Source organism: Rhinoraja longicauda, chromosome 7, assembly GCF_053455715.1.
Source record: "Rhinoraja longicauda isolate Sanriku21f chromosome 7, sRhiLon1.1, whole genome shotgun sequence".
In the NCBI taxonomy this organism is placed as follows: Eukaryota; Metazoa; Chordata; class Chondrichthyes; order Rajiformes; family Arhynchobatidae; genus Rhinoraja; species Rhinoraja longicauda.
The window spans coordinates 3,868,674-3,883,669 of NC_135959.1; positions in this window are offsets into that span (position 1 = coordinate 3,868,674).

Consider the following 14,996-nt stretch of genomic DNA (forward strand, 5'->3'; position numbering starts at 1 on the left):
TGAAAAAAAAACTTTCTCATCTCGGTCCTAAAAGACTTCCCCCTTATCCTTAAACTGTGACCCCTTGTTCTGGACTTCCCCAACATCGGGAACAATCTTTCTGCATCTAGCCTGTCCAACCCCTTATGAATTTTGTAAGTTTCTAAAGATCCCCCCTCAATCTTCTAAACTCCAGCGAGTACAAGCCGAGTCTATCCAGTCTTTCTTCATATGAAAGTCCTGCCATCCCAGGAATCAATCTGGTGATCTTGGAGTACAGGTGCAAGGTTCCTTGAAGGTCGAGTCGCAGGTAAATAAGTTGGTCAAAAAGGATTTTGGCACTTTGGCATTCATCAGTCAGAGTGTTGAGTATAGAAGTTGGGCGGTCATGTAAAAATCTAGCACAGCAAAATGCTGGAGTAACTCAGCAAGTCAAGCAGCATCTCTGGAGAACATGGACAGGTGACGTTTCGGGTTAGAACACTTCTTCCTCCTCTTTGCTCCTGTTCACAACAACATCCTTCAGCAGTGCAAGTTCTGGGAAAGTTGATAAAAAAAAACAGCACTGACAACCGAGTGTTAAATATCACTCTCTTAGCATTTTCATTAAACAGTTTTAAGCTCCTGATCTGGGCAACCTGGCTCCTGTTATCTTACCAGGGTACACAAAGAATGTTTATGAAACTGAAGGACTTAATTGCTGCCTTCAGTGGCGCAGGTTCATTACTCTATTTTTGAATATTATTCTGCATCAAAGCAATCTTCAGAGTTCGAGCCTCTGATCATATTCTCGATCCTGTAGGGTTCAGGACTCCCGCAAACTCATTTGCAGCCTCATAGCTTCACTGAGTAATTGGATACGTCTGACTAATTGAACTAAAGGCGACACGGTGGCGCAGCGGGTAGAGCCGCTGCCTCGCTGCGCCGGAGACCCGGGTTCGATCCTGACGGCAGATGCTGTCTGTGAGACAATAGACAACAGGTGCAGGAGTAGGCCATTCGGCCCTTCGAGCCAGCACCGCCATTCAATGTGATCATGGCTGATCATTCTCAATCAGTACCCCGTTCCTGCCTTCTCCCCGTACCCCCTGACTCCTTAAGAGCTCTATCTAGCTCTCTCTCTCTCTCTTGTGCGGAGTTTGTACGTTCTCCCCGTGACCTGCGTGGGTTTTCTCCGAGATTTCAGTTTCCTCCCACACTCTGACCCAAAGACGTGCAGGTTTGTAGGTTAATTGGCTTGGTATAAAATGTAAATTGTCCCCAGTGTGTGTGGATAGTGTTAATGTGCGAGGATCGCTGGTCGGCACGGACTCAATAGACAATAGGTGCAGGAGTAGGCCGTTCGGCCCTTCGAGCCAGCACCGCCATTCACCGTGATCATGGCTGATCATCCACAATCAGTACCCCGTTCCTGCCTTCTCCGGTGGGCTGAAAGGCCTGTTTCCGCGCTGTATCTCTAATCTAAACTAAAGTTACTGTCACAAAGTCTCAGGAAGTGTATAGCACGGTAGGCCATTCAGCCCATTGCATTCATGCTGGCCCACAATGGGCCAGATTAACCCCACCACTTTAAGAGGCAGTACATTCCAAACTACCCTCATTTATAAAGTCAGGCAGAACCGAAAACCTTTTCCCTCAATTACTTTTGAAGGAGTCTTTAACTTACAAAATTCTTAAGGGGTTGGACAGGCTAGATGCAGGAAGATTGCTCCCAATGTTGGGGAAGTCCAGAACAAGGGGTCACAGTTTAAGGATAAGGGGAACGTTGATAAAAAAACTTTTAGGACCGAGATGAGAAAGTTTTTTTTTCACACAGAGAGTGGTGAATCTGTGGAATTCTCTGCCACAGACGGTAGTTGAGGCCAGTTCATTGGCTATATTTAAGAGGGAGTTAGATGTGGCCCTTGTGGCTAAAGGGATCAGGGGGTATGGAGAGAAGGCAGGTACAGGTTACTGAGATGGATGATCAGCCATGATCATATTGAATGGCGGTGCTGGCTCGAAGGGGAATGACCTACTCCTGCACCTATTTTCTATGTTTCTATGTTTCTATGTAATGCCCGGTACAAGAGAACGGTCCTGACTCCTATGTACCTCATTGGAGACCCTTGGACTATCTTTAATCGGGCTTTTCTGGACTTTATCTTCCACTAAACGTTATTCCCAAGGTTAGATTGTAATCATGTATGGTCTTTTTTTTCTGACTGGATAGCACAAAGCGAAAAAGATTTTCACTTTACCTCGGTACACGTGATAATAAACGAAATTAAACTGCTCTTAGAAACTGGGCCTTATCTTTACCTTGTCTAGCCTGCTCAAAATGTTACACATCTCACCTAAATCTTCCGATCCTCCCTAAATGTTGGTATTAGTTTATTAATGTCAGGGTCATAAGGTCATAAGTGATAGGAGCAGAATTAGGCCATTTGGCCCATCAAACCGCACCTGGAGTACTGTGTGCAGTTTTGGTCTCCAGATTGGAGGAAGGATGTTCTTGCTATTGAGGGCGTGCAGCGTACGTTCACTAGGTTAATTCCTGGAATGGCGGGACTGTCGTATGTTGAAAGGCTGGAGCGGCTAGGCTTGTATACACTGGAATTCAGAAGGATGAGAGGGGATCTTATCAAAACATATAAGATTATTAAGGGGTTGGACACATTAGAGGCAGGAAACATGTTCCCAATGTTGGGGGAGTCCAGAACAAGGGGCCACAGTTTAAGAATAAGGGGTCGGCCATTTAGGACGGAGATAAGGAAAAAACGTTTTCACCCAGAGAGTTGTGAATCTGTGGAATTCTCTGCCACAGAGGGCAGGGGAGGCCGATTCACTGGATGTTTTCCAGAGATATTTCAAGATTTAGCTCTTAGGGCTAACGGAATCAAGGGACACGGGGAAAAAAGCAGGAACGGGGGTACTGATTTTGGATGATCGGCCATGATCACATTGAATGGTGGTGCTGGCTCGAAGGGCCGAATGGCCTCCTCCTGCACCTATTGTCTATGTTTCTATGTTTCTAAATAGTAACTGAAGAATATTTGTTTTACTTGCACTGTGGTGGTGGGTTTTGTTTTGAATCATTCAGTATTGTACATATTATTATAAACAATTGAATACATTATTTTTGGTTCGTAATTTTGTGTTTTGATCGGCAAACTGTTGTGTCCTTCTCCCTCCCCCTTCCCCCTTTCTGAACTGCCCGCTCTGTCTGCCCGATCTCTGTGTGCGCGTGTGTCCAGATGGAAATAATACTGAGATAACACAGCAATTAGCAGCCACTAGAAACGATGGCACAGCGTTGGAATGCAAGACACCAGGATACACATCACTAACCACCCTCGCTTCCAACACGGCCTGATCTCTGAATTCTTCCATAATCTTTGGTACTGTGCTAATTATAGTCACCCTGACCCCTGGTAAAGGGCACTATATCCTCACCAAGGGCACCAAGCCACTTTGTCACCTCAGAAGGTTTCATAAGTTCATCAGTTCTCGGAGCAGTGTAAGAAAATAATCGCAGATGCTGGTACAAATTGAAGGTATTTATTCACAAAATGCTGGAGTAACTCAGCAGGTCGGGCAGCATCTCAGGAGAGAAGGAATGGGCGACGTTTCGGGTCGAGACCCTTCTTCAGACTGATGTCAGGGGGGGCGGGACAAAGCAAGGATATAGGTGGAGACAGGCAGACAGTGGGAGGTCTGGGAAGGGGGAGTGGAAGAGAGGGGTTCTCGGAGCAGAATTAGGGCATTCGGCCCGTCAAGTCTACTCCGCCATTTAATCATGGTTGATCTAGCTTTCTCTCTCAACCCCATTCTCCTGCCTTCTCCCCATAACCTCTGACACCCCGTACTGATCAAGAATCTATCTCCCTCTGCCGTAAAAATATCCACTGACGGTCTCCACAGCCTTCTGAGGCAAAGAATTCCACAGATTCACCACCCTCTGACTAAAGAAGTCACTTGAGAAGTCAGACTGGCTCTTGGTTTGATGTTTCATTCAGAAATCCAAGGATTAGATTTTCTATACACACACATATTATATATATATGTGTGTGTGTGTGTGTGTGTGTGTGTGTGTGTGTGTGTGTGTGTGTGTGTGTGTGTGTGTGTGTGTGTGTGTGTGTGTGTGTGTGTGTGTGTGTGTGTGTGTGTGTGTGTGTATGTGTATGTGTGTATATCTATCTATCTACCTATCTATCTATCTATCTATCTATCTATCTATCTATCTATCTATCTATCTATCTATCTATCTATCTATCTATCTACCTATCTATTTATCTCTCTATGTGTACACACACACATACAGTATAGCATTTTGTGTCCATATATATATAGATAGACACAAAATGCTGGAGTAACTCAGCGGGACAGGCAGCATCTCTGGAGAGAAGGAATGGGTGATGTTTTGGATCGAAGACTGAAGAAGGGTCTCGACTCCAAACATCGCCCATTCCTTCTCCCTAGGTTTTTTTAGATTTAGAGATACAGCGCGGAAACAGGCCCTTCGGCCCACCGAGTCCGCGCCGCCCAGCGATGCTGCCTGACCCGCTGAGTTACTCCAGTATTTTAGACAATAGACAATAGACAATAGGTGCAGGAGTAGGCCATTCAGCCCTTCGAGCCAGCACCGCCATTCAATGCGATCATGGCTGATCACTCTCAATCAGTACCCCGTTCCTGCCTTCTCCCCATACCCCCTCACTCCGCTATCCTTAAGAGCTCTATCCAGCTCTCTCTTGAAAGCATCCAACGAACTGGCCTCCACTGCCCTCTGAGGCAGAGAATTCCACACCTTCACCACTCTCTGACTGAAAAAGTTCTTCCTCATCTCCGTTCTAAATGGCCTACCCCTTATTCTCAAACTGTGGCCCCTTGTTCTGGACTCCCCCAACATTGGGAACATGTTATCTGCCTCTAATGTGTCCAATCCCCTAATTATCTTATATGTTTCAATAAGATCCGCCCTCATCCTTCTAAATTCCAGTGTATACAAGCCCAATCGCTCCAGCCTTTCAACATACGACAGTCCCGCCATTCCGGGAATTAACCTAGTGAACCTATGCTGCACGCCCTCCATAGCAAGAACATCCTTCCTCAAATTTGGAGACCAAAACTGCACACAGTACTCCAGGTGCGGTCTCACCAGGGCCCGGTACAACTGTAGAAGGACCTCTTTGCTCCTATACTCAACTCCTCTTGTTACGAAGGCCAACATTCCATTGGCTTTCTTCACTGCCTGCTGAACCTGCATGCTTCCTTTCATTGACTGATGCACTAGGACACCCAGATCTCGTTGAACTCCCCCTCCTCCTAACTTGACACCATTCAGATAATAATCTGCCTTTCTATTCTTACTTCCAAAGTGAATAACCTCACACTTATCTACATTAAACTGCATCTGCCATGTATCCGCCCACTCACACAACCTGTCCAAGTCACCCTGCAGCCTTATTGCATCTTCCTCACAATTCACACTACCCCCCAACTTAGTATCATCTGCAAATTTGCTAATGGTACTTTTAATCCCTTCGTCTAAGTCATTAATGTATATCGTAAATAGCTGGGGTCCCAGCACCGAACCTTGCGGTACCCCACTGGTCACTGCCTGCCATTCCGAAAGGGACCCATTTATCCCCACTCTTTGCTTTCTGTCTGTCAACCAATTTTCTATCCATGTCAGTACCCTACCCCCAATACCATGTGCCCTAATTTTGCCCACTAATCTCCTATGTGGGACCTTGTCGAAGGCTTTCTGAAAGTCGAGGTACACCACATCCACTGACTCTCCCTTGTCAATTTTCCTAGTTACATCCTCAAAAAATTCCAGTAGATTTGTCAAGCATGATTTCCCCTTCGTAAATCCATGCTGACTCGGAATGATCCCGTTACTGCTATCCAAATGCTCAGCAATTTCGTCTTTTATAATTGACTCCAGCATCTTCCCCACCACTGATGTCAGACTAACTGGTCTATAATTACCCGTTTTCTCTCTCCCTCCTTTCTTAAAAAGTGGGATAACATTTGTTATCCTCCAATCCACAGGAACTGATCCTGAATCTATAGAACATTGAAAAATGATCTCCAATGCTTCCACTATTTCTAGAGCCACCTCCTTAAGTACTCTGGGATGCAGACCATCAGGCCCTGGGGATTTATCAGCCTTCAGTCCCATCAGTCTACCCAAAACCATTTCCTGCCTAATGTGGATTTCCTTCAGTTCCTCCAGCACCCTAGGTTCTCAGGCCCCTAGAACATTTGGGAGATTGTGTGTATCTTCCTCAGTGAAGACAGATCCAAAGTAACGGTTTAACTCGTCTGCCATTTCTTTGTTCCCCATAATAAATTCCCCTGCTTCTGTCTTCAAGGGACCCACATTTGCCTTGACTATTTTTTTTCCTCTTCACGTACCTAAAAAAACTTTTGCTATCCTCCTTTATATTATTGGCTAGTTTACCCTCGTACCTCATCTTTTCTCCCCGTATTGCCTTTTTAGTTAACTTTTGTTGCTCTTTAAAAGAGTCCCAATCCTCTGTCTTCCCACTCTTCTTTGCTATGTTATACTTCCTCTCCTTAATTTTTATGCTGTCCCTGACTTCCCTTGTCAGCCACAGGTGTCTCTTACTCCCCTTAGAGTCTTTCCACCTCTTTGGAATAAATTGATCCTGCAACCTCTGCATTATTCCCAGGAATACCTGCCATTGCTGTTCTACCGTCTTCCCTGCTAGGGCCTCCTTCCAATCAATTTTGGCCAGCTCCCGCCTCATGCCTCTGTAATCCCCTTTGCTATACTGTAATACCGACACTTCCGATTTTCCCTTCTGCCTTTCCATTTGCAGAGTAAAACTTATCATGTTGTGATCACTGCCTCCTAATGGCTCTTTTACCTCTAGTCCCCTTATCAGATCAGGATCATTACACAACACTAAATCCAGAATTGCCTTCTCCCTGGTAGGCTCCAGTACAAGCTGTTCTAAGAATCCATCTCGAAGGCACTCTACAAACTCTCTTTCCTGGGGTCCATTTCCAACCTGATTTTCCCAGTCTACCTGCATGTTGAAATCTCCCATAACCACCGTAGCATTACATTTTTGACACGCCAATTTTATCTCCTGATTCAACTTGCACCCTATGTCGAGGCTACTGTTTGGGGGCCTATAGATAACTCCCATTAGGGTCTTTTTACCCTTACAATTTCTCATTTCTATCCATACTGATTCAATATCTCCTGATTCTATCTGCAGTTCCTTCCTATATACGCACATACACATACATACATGTAATACATGAACAATATTAGTGCAAAAAGACAAAACTAATACCCTCAAGTCGATGTGGTTCAGAGCTTGTTTGAAGGTTGGAGTGTTTAATAGCGGGATGGCGGGACTGTCATATGAGGAAAGATTGGAAAGACTGGGCTTGTATTCACTGGAATTTAGAAGGACGAGAGGGGGATCTTATAGAGACGTATAAAATTATAAAAGTACTGGACAAGCTAGATGCTGGAAAAATGTTCCCAATGTTGGGGGAGTCCAGAACCAGAGGCCACACAGTCTAAGAATAAAGGGGAGGCCATTTAAAACCGAGGTGAGAAAAAACTTTTTCACCCAGAGAGTTGTGAATTTGTGGAATTCTCTGCCACAGAGGGCGGTGGAGGCCAATTCACTGGATGAATTTAAAATAGATAGAGCTCGAGGGGCTAGCAGAATCAAGGGATATGGGGAGAAGGCAGGCACGGGTTACTGATTGTGGATGATCTGCCAGGATCACATTGAATGGCGGTGCTGGCTCGAAGGGCCAAAGGGCCTACTCCTGCACCTATTGTCTATTGTCTATTGTCTATTGATATGGGGAGAAGGCAGGCACGAGTTATCGATTGTGGACGATCAGCCATGATCACAATGAATGGCGGTGCTGGCTCGAAGGGCCGAACGGCCTCCTCCTGCACCTATTTTCTATGTTTCTATGTTTCTATAGCTTGATCGCTGTAATTCAAACACAGGGTCGCGGTTTTCTTTCAAGGTTTTTGAGAGTACCTTGGGGAACTGAGGTTCACGCGAGCCCTCTCTCTCTCTCTCTCTCTCTCTCTCTCTCCTCTGTATCCCCACCATATTTAGGGTGCTGTCCGATTCACCTCTGTCCCATTGCGGACATTGGACTTTGTTTCTGGAACTAGTGCGCTACAATGCTGAGAACTATATCCTGCACTCTGTATAGAAACATAGAGAAACACAGAAAATAGGTGCAGGAGGAGGCTATATTTAAGAGGGAGTTAGATGTGGCTCTTATGGCTAAAGGGATCAGGGGGTATGGAGAGAAGGCAGGTACAGGTTACTGAGCTGGATGATCAGCCATGATCATATTGAATGGCGGTGCAGGCTCGAAGGGCCGAATGGCCTACTCCTGCACCTATTTTCTATGTTTCTATGTTTCTGACATGCCAAACATGCTGTATCAAAAGGGCACTGCATCAAATTGCTGGAATGAGTCACCAATTTACTCTGTTATTCAAAAAGGGGCTGTTTTCTATAATGCGGAGGGTTTTCATCGAGGCAGCTGGAAGTACTTTGGTAGGGGTTTGGTCAAAGTGGTCCCGGGTGTGCAGCATTACACGCCAGGGGGAAGTGTGTCAGTATTTAGCGGGGGACCCCAGGAATAGGGCAGTATTTACAAGGGTCATGGAAGTGGGTCAATATATCCAAGGGTCCCCTGGAGTGTGTCAGTATTTATAAAGGGGGGGCGGGGGGATGTCAGTATTTGAAGGGAATCTCTGGAGTCTTTCAATTTCTGGATTGAAATCACTTGGTCTAGACAAAAATCAAACGTGTTGCAAAGCTGATAACTTTATTCTGCATTCTGTATCTTCCCCTCTGTTGTCAGGCTTCTGAATGGTCTCTCCATCAGCTTAGGGCGCTCTCCGATTCACCTCTGCCTCATTGCGGACATTGGACTTTGTCTCTGGAACTGGTGCGCTACAATGCTGAGAACTATATTCTGCACTCTGTATAGAAACATAGAGAAACACAGACAATGGGTGCAGGAGGAGGCCGTTTGGCCCCTCGAGCCAGCACCGCCATTCATTGTGATCATGGCAGATCATCCACAATCAGTAGCCCGTGCCTGCCTTCTCCCCATATCCCTTGATTCCGCTAGCCCCCAGAGCTCTATCTAACTCTCTGTTAAATTCATGTATCTTCCCCTTCACTCTAAAAATGGTACTTGAGTTTGACTTGATTGTATTTCTCTTCTGTCTGAAGAAGGGCCTCGACCCAAAACGTCACCCATTCCTTCTCTCCAAAGATGCTGCCTGTCCCGCTGAGTTACTCCAGCTTTTTGTGTCTATTTTCGGATTATCTATCTGTTTGGATAGCATGCAAAACAATGCTTTTTACTGTACCTTGGTACAATAGACAATAGGTGCAGGAGGAGGACATTCGGCCCTTCGAGCCAGCACCACCATTCAATGTGATCATGGCTGATCATTCTCAATCAGTACCCCGTTCCTGCCTTCTCCCCATACCCCCTGACTCCGCTATCCTTAAGAGCTCTATCTAGCTCTCTCTTGAATGCATTCAGAGAATTGGCCTCCACTGCCTTCTGAGGCAGAGAATTCCACAGATTCACAACTCTCTGACTGAAAAGGTTTTTCCTCATCTCTGTTCTAAATGGCCTACCCCTTATTCTTAAACTGTGGCCCCTTGTTCCGGACTCCCCCAACATTGGGAACATGTTTCCTGCCTCTAACGTGTCCAACCCCTTAATAATCTTATATGTTTCGATAAGATCACCTCTCATAACGTGACAATATTAAACCTAAATCTAACATCTGGCAGGTGCTATCCCAATGTTTAAGAAACATTTAGACAGATTCACAGATAGGACAGGTTTAGAGGGATATGGGCCAAATGCAGGCAGGTGGGACTAGTGTAGATGGTGCATAGTCGGTGTGGACAAGTTTCCATGTTGTAGGCATCTTCTGGGTGGCATGGTGGCACAGCGGTAGAGTTGCTGCCTTACAGCGCTTGCAGCGCCGGAGACCCGGGTTCGATCCCGACTACGGTTGCTGTCTATGCGGAGTTTGTACGTTCTCCCCGTGACCTGTGTGGGTTTTCTCCGAGATCTTCGGTTTCCTCCCACACTCCAAAGACGTACAGGGTTTTTGGCTAATTGGCTTGGCTTGTGTGTAAATTGTCCCTAGTGTGTGTAGACAATAGACAATAGACAATAGGTGCAGGAGTAGGCCATTCGGCCCTTCGGCCCTTCGAGCCAGCAATGCCATTCAATGTGATCATGGCTGATCATTCTCAATCAGTACCCCGTTCCTGCCTTCTCCCCATACCCCCTGACTCCTCAATCCTTAATTCACAAAATGCTGGAGTAACTCAGCAGGTCAGGCAGCATCTCGGGAGAGAAGGAATGGGTGACGTTTCGGGTCGAGACCCTTCTGGGTCACCCATTCCTTCTCTCCCGAGATGCTGCCTGACCTGCTGAGTTACTCCAGCATTTTGTGAATAAATCGATTTGTACCAGCATCTGCAGTTATTTTCTTATACTCCTCAATCCTTAAGAGCTCTATCCAGCTCTCTCTTGAATGCATTCAGAGAATTGGCCTCCACTGCCTTCTGAGGCAGAGAATTCCACAGATTCACAACTCTCTGACTGAAAAAGTTCTTCCTCATCTCAGTTCTAAATGGCCTACCCCTTATTCTTAAACTGTGGATAGTTTTAGTGTGCGGGGATCGCTGGTCGGCGGGAACTCGGTGGGCCGAAGGGCCTGTTTCCGCGCTGTATCTCTAAACTAAATTACTCTACAACCTTTAGTTTAGTTTAGTTTTGTTTAGTGACGGCCCGGATACAAGCCCTTCATCCCACCCGGTCGGTCAAGGGGTTGACGGACAAATTCCGTACAGACAGCAGCCGTAGTCAGGATCGAAAACCCGGGACTCCACCTCAGGCAGCGACTCTACCTCTGCGCCACCGTGCCGCCCCGCTCAAGTTGTTGATAGGATGGGTTCATCAAGCTTCGTGATGTTTAGGCAGCTTTATAACAAGGGGTCGGAATGTTCTGCTGAACTCAAAGTGTGATGCTAACCACAGCCGGTGGAAGCTGATAGGGACAGTTCCGATGAACAGACCACTTGATAAGTGGATGTTTTGTACAAGTAGGAGGGAGCCACAAAGTAACACTCCTCTCTTCCCCCCACTTCACTCTCAAGTGGAGAGCGAATGCCAACATGACCTCTGGTCACTACACTGTGCTTTGCCGAGAATGAGTTCAGTTTGCTTTAAATTTAGTTTAGAGATACAGCAATGGTAACACAGTATACCGACCATCAATCACCCGTTCACACTAAGGACATAAGGAATAGGAGTAGAATGAGGCCATTTGGCCCATCAAGTCTACTGCGCCAATCAATCACGGCTGATCAATCTCTCCCTCCTAACTATTTCAATGTTATCCCACTGTCCCATCCACTCCCTGCACATTGGGGCCCATGATCAACGATCAATGATCAATGATCAAGGACGAGTCGCACCCCGACCACTCCCTCTTCTCCCCTCTCGCATCGGGCAAAGGTATAGAAGTGTGGAAAGGGCGGAGGGAGAACGCACCAGCTCCGTGCGGACAGTACATGTGGTCAGGATCGATCCCGGGTCTCTGGCGCGGTGAGGTAGCAACTCTACCACTGCATGGTTGAAATGAGTTCCTGGTGAAATGACAGCTGGACATTAGTCAATAGACAACAGGTGCAGGAGGAGGCCATTCGGCCCTTCGAGCCAGCAACGCCATTCACTGTGATCGTGCCTGATCATCCACAATCAGTACCCCATTCCTGCCTTCTCCCCATATCCCTTGACTCCGCTATCTTTACGAGCTCTATCTAACTCTCTCTTGAAAGCATCCCAGAGAATTGGCCTCCACTGCCTTCTGAGGCAGAGAATTCCACAGATTCACAACTCTCTGGGTGAAAACAAAGAATCTCACTGTACTTGGGTACATTTAAGGCATGGTGGCACAGCGGTAGAGCAAACGCCTTAGAGCGCCAGAGACTAGGGGTGCTGTCTGTACGGAGTTTGCACGTTCTCCCAGTGACGTGCGTGGGTTTTCTCTGTGATCTTCAGTTTTCTCCCGTGCTCCAAAGACATACAGGTTTGTAGGTTAATTGGCTTTGATATAAATGTAAAGTTGTCCCCAGCATGTGTGTAGGATAGTGTTAATGTGTGGGTATCGCTGGTCGGTGCGGGCTCGGTGGGCCGAAGGGCCTGTTTCTGCGCTGTGTCTCTAAGCATGCGACAAAAAAGTATCATTGAATAAATTATCAATGAATCATTGAATTATTGAGAAGTTGTTCCTTCCAGCACACACACCATACACAGAAGAGACACAGTCTGGGCCAATCTGAAACATATACGACCCAGTTCTGTAGCGGTTCCAAATGAACCATTGTAGACTTACTTCAGGCAAATTACATGAAAGCCATCCATGCAGAATAGCAATATGATTACACAGCGGAAGCTATAGAATGGATCATTTGCTTCACATCACAAAGGACATCTGTGTACCCCACTGATCAGACTTCCTGGACCTGGCCAAGACTTCCTGCCCAAGACCGCAAGAAATTGCAGAGAGTTGTGGATGTAGCCCAGCCCATCACACACACCACACTCCCCACCATTGTAGTGTAGCCCAGCCCATCACACAGGCCAGACATCGAAACATAGAAAATAGGTGCAGGAGGAGGCCATTTGGCCCTTCGAGCCAGCACCGCCATTCATTGTGATCATGGCTGATCATCCACAATCAGTAACCCGTGTCTGCCTTCTCCCCATATCCCTTGATTCCGCTAGCCCCTAGAGCTCTATCTAACTCTCTTTTAAATTCATCCAGTAAATTGGCCTCCACTGCCCTCTGTGGCAGAGAATTCCACAAATTCACAACTGTCTGGGCAAAAAAGTTTCTTCTCATCTCAGTTTTAAATGGCCTCCCCTTTATTATTAGACTGTGTGGCCCCTGGTTCTGGACTCCCCCAACATTGGGAACATTTTTCCTGCATCTAGCTTGTCTAGTCCTTTTATAAATGTATACATTTCTGTGAGATCCCCTCTCATCCTTGAATGGAATGGACTCCCCACCATTGTAGATGTAGCCCAGTTCGCCACACAGACCACACCCCCCACCAGTGACCCCATCTACCTTCACGCTGCCTCTGGAAAGCAGCCAACATAATCAAAGACCTTTCCCACGGCGGTCATCCCATTTTCTCCCCACTCCCATCGGGCAGAAGGTGCAGAAGCTTGAAAGTGCGTACCACCAGACTCAGCAACAGCTTGAGGGCGGCACGGTAGCACAGCGGTAGAGTTGCTGCCTTACAGCACCAGAGTCTGCATGGAGTTTGTACGTTCTCCCCGTGACCTGCGTGGGTTTTCTCCGGACGCTCCGGTTTCCTCCCACACTCCAAAGACGTACAGGTTTGTAGGTTTTGATTAGTTTAGTTTAGAGACACAGAGGAGAAACAGGCCCTTCGGCCCACTGGGTCCGTGCTGACCAGCGATCCCCGCACATTAACACTATCCTACACACTCTAGGGACAACTTTTACATTTACCAAGCCAATTAACCTACACACCTCTACGTGTTTGGAGTGTGGGAGGGAACCGAAGATCTCAGAGAAAACCCAGGCAGGTCACGGGGAGAACATACAAACTCCGTACAGTCAGCACCCGTAGTCGGGTTCGAACCCGGGTCTCCGACGCTGCATTCGCTGTAAAGCAGCAACTCTACCGCTGCGCTACCGTGCCGCTATTGAGGGTGTGCAGCGTAGGTTTACTAGGGTAATTCCCGGAATGGCGGGACTGTCATATGTTGAAAGACTGGAGCGACTAGGCTTGTATACACTGGAATTTAGAAGGATGAGAGGGGATCTTATCGAAACATATAAGATTATTAAGGGGTTGGACACGTTAGAGGCAGGAAACATGTTCCCAATGTTGGGGGAGTCCAGAACCAGGGGCCACAGTTTAAGAATAAGAGGTAGGCCATTTAGAACGGAGATGAGGAAAACCTTTTTCAGTCAGAGAGTTGTGAATCTGTGGAATTCTCTGCCTCAGAAGGCAGTGGAGGCCAATTCTCTGAATGCATTCAAGAGAGAGCTAGGTAGAGCTCTTAAGGATAGCGGAGTCAGGGGTTATGTGGAGAAGGCAGGAACGGGGTACTGATTGAGAATGATCAGCCATGATCACATTGAATGGTGGTGCTGGCTCAAAGGGCCGAATGGCCTCCTCCTGCACCTATTGTCTATTGTCTATTGTACGGGGTGATCACAGGTCGGTGTGGATTCAGTGGGCCAAAGGATCTTTTTCAGCGCTGTATCTCTAAAGTCTTAAACTCCTTCCCATCTGTTAATAGGCTTCCGAATGGTCGTTGCCATAAGCTAAGATACTGTCTGAGTCACCTCTTCCCATTGCGGACATTGGACTTTGTCTTTGGAACTGATGCGCTACAATGCTGACAACTATATTCTACACTCTGCAACTTCCCCATTGATCCACCTATTGTACTCGTTCGTACCCATCTGGTCTGAACCAACAGAAAAGGTCTACTGTGGCACAAGTCACAGAAAATGTTAATGGGCGGGATGTGTCACAATACACAGCGCATCGCATCGCACCCTGCCATGTATGGGGCTGCACACGGAGGACCAACAGCATTATTAGTTAGGTGGTCATAATGTTTTGGCTTATCAGGTCATAATGTTTTGGCTGGTCGGTGTATACATAAACTGGAGGTATGTAAAGGTAGAAAGAACAAATGAATGAAAGGTATGCAAAAGAACAACGAAAGACAGCAACAGTGGTCAAGGAAAGGTCCATTGTTGGCTGGGGAAGAGGTGTTAACGAGGGGATACAAACAGTGAAACTAAGCAGGACGATAGTGAAACTAGGATGACAACTAGGGTGAGGGAGGGACGGAGAGAGAGGGAATGCAAGGATTACAAAATTATAAATATAGCGGTCCTACTAATT